Genomic DNA, 5,082 nt, shown 5'->3' with positions numbered 1-5,082 from the left:
TGTAACGCGAGCAGCGGCCCACGCCAAGTCTCTCCGTGCGTACGTGTCTGTTCAACCTTATCCCCTCCATTTGCTCGAACCACACGTCCACGTCTCTCTCTCCCAAGCCCGTCGCCCCCTTCCTCATTCCCGTCGCCGTCCTTCTCCTCCAACGAAAAATTGAGCGAGCACGAGAGGTGGGAAGGAGAGAGGAACGGGAGGAGGCGAGGAGATGTGGGAGTTCCAGGCCGACAGTTGATTTCCCGTCGAGCTCGGGGCGGCGGAAGGAGATGCGGGCGGAAGGAGAAGGGATTCGATCCCGTCGTGGCTTCGGTCGAGGCTCTGCGGCGAGCAACATCACGCCGGGTGGCTCAGTTCGCACCACCGGGGCCTAGGAGGGAGAACCACCGCGCCATGGAGGATGCACCGCCGTTAACCGGTGGGGGCAAAACACGCCGACACACCGCAGAGATGCGAGTAGCGCGACTGTGCGTACGTCTCTGGCCGGCTGCGGACGCCGCCGTTCCGTGAGTTAGGAGCTTCAGGGTCGCAGGTACCGCCATGCCGCAAAAGATCGGCCTGCAGGAATCCGGCTTCGAGGACCTCACTGGGGAGGACGACCACGGCATCATCTGGGCCCATTTCTGCTGGGAGCAGCGACATCAGGGCCAATGGCCACAACACACTGGAGTTAGCCTTGCCATCGGCAGTTCAAGTCTCGAGGCCGACTTGAGGGCGAGCATGCCATGGAGAGTGGCAATGATGCGAACATGGTGGCGTTGACTTTGGCAGAGAAGATGTCGCAGGCCGTGGCCATGATGCCAACGAGGTGAGAGCTCCAGACAACCCGCTTGTGTTTGTGCTACTCATTTTGTGTGTTTCCTAATAATATGGTAGGTGCTAGTTAATATTATGGTAGTCATATATATTTAATCTGATAATTGTGAATAACTAATCTGATAGTTGCTACTGGTGAATGATACTTGTTTGCATACATAACATGTTAATCTTGAGTAATTAATCTGGTAATAGCTGCTTTTATAACTAACATGTTAAGAGTACTAATTAATCTGGCAACCACGTTGGATAATCTGGCGATTACATTAGATAATCAGGTAGCCAAACTAGATAATGAGGTAGTTGCTATGGGATGATCTGATAAGTAGTTATTATTTTATAATAAACATGTTAATGCTACTAATTAATCTGGTAATCGAACTAGATTATCAGGTAATTACACTAGATAATCGGATAATTACACTACACACTGTTAATCGCGTACTAGAATCTGGTAGTCGTAAATTAGATGCTAGTGTTTTTTAAACTTGAAACTTGTTGATTAGCTTATGTATCGGATAGCAGAACTACCGTAAGGATAATGCCATCATGATACTGCAGAGGATGCTACTGCTGTTGCAGCTGTAGGAGCCCATGCATTTGTACTGCTTTTGCTTTTCGGGCCATGACGTTGTGTTTTTATTTGGCTTATACAGGGTCAAGTGGGCCTCGTGTCGTGGAGATGGACAGCGAATTTTTTCCACGCGAACTAACGAGAGGGTGCGGAAAAAGGTGACAGGGTGCCGCCGCACGGGGTGGGGTGGCGTGCGGCGCCGCTGTGTAGCACGGTCCATCACTAATTTATCTCTTTAGCCTTGACAATTATCACCAACAAAATATATATAATCCCCACTTGGCTACAACACCACCTTCAAATATCATCTTTATCAGGAACATTCGGAGACAGTGCATCATGCTGTCCGTCGACTGCCCACGCCTTTCACGTCAGCCACTTGCACAAGCACCCCCTAATCGCAAATAGAACCACGCTCCACACGTTCCATTCGCATCTTTCTTTTCTCCGAAACCCCGGCCGGCGATCGACCACGCGACACGCCACGACCAAGGCCCAAATATTTTACTCGATCACATGGCTGGCCATTGCCTAACGCCGATTAGCCCGAGATTACCGACCACACGCCTAGCCACTTGGGGGGATTGATTAACAACGACTTAATCGGCCGGCGTCAGAATCCCTGCCTAATTCGAGTACGGATTGCCTGGTCTCGGCCGTGTCATGGTGTCACCTCTCCTCCCCTCACAAGCTTTGCCCAGATATTTCTTGGCCTCCATCGGCCACGACGCAGTGTGTGGGAAGAAGATTTACGAAGGCACGGAACCCATAAACTAACTATCAGCCACTAGATCCTTCTAACCACGAGCCTGTTAATTAATGGATAGTGGATGTCACTGACCAGCCAGCTGAGCGTGATGCTCTAGACCACCAGTTAATTAACCATGACCAATTTGGAGCATGGTGTTCTCTTAATTTTGTACTTCCGGGGAAATTAAACGGGTTTATACACGAAACTATCAACTAAAGTTTCTCTTCGAAGAAGAATAAGAAGAAGTTTAGATACGTTTTTTCATCTCCTCTTCTTTATCTTGTATTTGTATTTTTCGTTTGACTTTGTAAAGACAATGTGATCTTATTATGAGATAAAAAAAGTATGAAATCCTTTATTTTCCATTGTCTTCGTTTTATATTTCCATTATTTATTTGTATTTCATATGTCAAATTCAAATTCTGATTTGAATTTCATGAATTCAAAGTTTAAGTTTGACTTCAAATATCTTCCCCCAAGATAAGAAAATCAACAAACGTCATGTGAAAATTTTATCGTACTAATCTGACAATTAGACCCTAACTCATCACATATCCAACTTAGTATGGATGCAACTTGCAAGGCACAAATCATAATTCAATCCCTCGTTTGGTCATAAACGATGGGACGTTATAGTTTTCAACTAGACTATACCCAGTTAACATCTTTTGGTTAGGAATCGATTTTACGCAGTGTTCACTAAAATAAGCATAGCTTTCTCATACGGAGTCCGGTTGTAACGTACCGCCACTTAGATTATTTTGAAAAAAAGCATGTGCATATGATTGCCGCCAAAAATCAAGGTAGAGCGGCCTCCCTACCATTTCCTACTGGGAGCTCCGCCCCTGACTATGCCAAGTTGGAGCATAGTTAACAATATAATTTTCTACTCTTGGAAAATTTAATGGGTTTATACGAAACTATCACCTATAAGGTTTTTCTTTGTACAAAAAAACTATTCATGTTCCTTGTAGGGATATGACATGGTTTTTTCCAATGATTTATTTATAACTTTTATTACTATTGGTCTTTTTTGTATTGTTGATAATTATTAATATATTGGTGGATCTTTCTCGCAAAAATAGGAATTGCTTGTAGCCATATGATATGTATTTTTAAGCAAGTTGCCCCGAGAGGATGATGAGACTAGCCGGATTAGGTCCATCAAGCCTATCTACAACTCCAAAAAGGAAAGAGATCAACACTAAAACAAACCGATCCATCAAGATATGTCCAAGAAAGCATGATAAGAAGAGCAACTATAGACAGATGACCATACGTACATATAACCAAATAAAGAAGAATGGTTTTGCTTAGCAAGAACGATTTGATGGCAGATAACATTTCCCAACCAATAATTCTTTTTCTAGTCTTTCTCAGCCAATAATTCAAGGAAGATTCCATCACCCATGGCCACATACACGACAGAGAATATCATATCTCATCAAATATATATTTCCAATCCGATCGACCCCTAACAGGATGCATAGCGCAGAGACTAGCAACCGAAAGCAACGTGTGAGTAAGCCTTCTGGAACGGAATATTAAACTCTTGGTTCTTCGAGTGGGACTAGGTTTTGTGGACATGGATCGCTCGACGAGTTCCTGCCGCCAAAACCAACGGCCCACGTTGCCTCTACCGCGCGCTGCCATTTGATTGTTCCACAAGCTGCTATTTTTCTTGGATCGTTTAACCGTGGCCGCTTATCAAAGCCGTATTTTAGTCTCCACATCAAATCAAGATGGATTAGAATACTCCAAGTTTCTCGTGTTAAGAACACCTGAATGACGATTTGATCACAAGTGGCAATTACCAGTAGCCTATATACTTTTTTTTAGATGTATATACATTTCTAGAAGACGGTATGGTTGTAACAAGAACGGGAGTGAGAGTTGGTAGGCTAGAGAGACTCGAATTATGTGCCATGTTGTTTCCAAATGCGAGCTTCAAATTGTAGGAACATAGAATAGTTCCAGACGTGGTTTGTTTACCATCGACTTGCTTAGTGCATAGTGGTACTTCAAATTTTCGATCTATAGAAGATAATTTTTTTTATCAAGTTCTGGTATATATTGCTAAGTCGCGCCGATCATATAATGTAATTATTATAGATCTACTGGGGCTGCATAAACAATAATAACACGCATGATTCAGCTAGTTTTTCGTTTGGATAATCAACCAACAAACCATTTTACATAATGGGTAAAATGTTTGCCATTTCATTTCATTTCATTTATTAAGGAGAGAAAGCAAAGTCTAGTACAAGGCCTAGGCCAAAAACAAAAACTCCGAAGAGGAGCTCATCAAAACATGAGAAAGAGAAAAAAGAGAGGCACTCTCCCGGGATGTAATCCACCACACGTTTAGCTTCGACTATATATAAATTCTGGCCTCCACCTTTATGTCCAAAATGATTGGAGAAGGCATTAGCGAGGTACTTCTGAAACCCCTAGTATTGTGCTCATTCCAAATCTTCCAGGCGACGAGGGTGGTGATTGATGCAGCAACCTTGCGTGATAGGCTAGTGTGAAGAACGAGTGTTGATCGACATGTCTTGACATTCAAAAGATCCGCCCATAAGTCCGGTGATATTTGATGGATCCCTAGCCAAAAGAACGCCGCCTTAAAAATTCCAGTAGAGCATCGATGGTGAAATATAAGGTGGGCGGAGGTAGATTTGTTTTGGAATGTCCATTTGACTTGACGGGCGATGAGAGAAATCCTAGGAGCAAATATGATGAGACAGGGGAGATGGGGGTAGAATAGAGGAATAAGATGGTAGGGGTGATTGCAGCGGGGGTGAACAACCATAGAACTAGACAACATTGAGCACACACCGACGATAAAGACGACAATGGTGGGATATGTCGACACACGTGCGTCATTCATGACAATGGTGAGGGGCAATGAGCTAACATAGGCGTATAGAAGAGTGGTCGA

This window comes from Lolium rigidum, chromosome 2 (assembly GCF_022539505.1).
Source record: "Lolium rigidum isolate FL_2022 chromosome 2, APGP_CSIRO_Lrig_0.1, whole genome shotgun sequence".
NCBI lineage: Eukaryota > Viridiplantae > Streptophyta > Magnoliopsida > Poales > Poaceae > Lolium > Lolium rigidum.
This window is presented reverse-complemented; position numbering follows the sequence as displayed.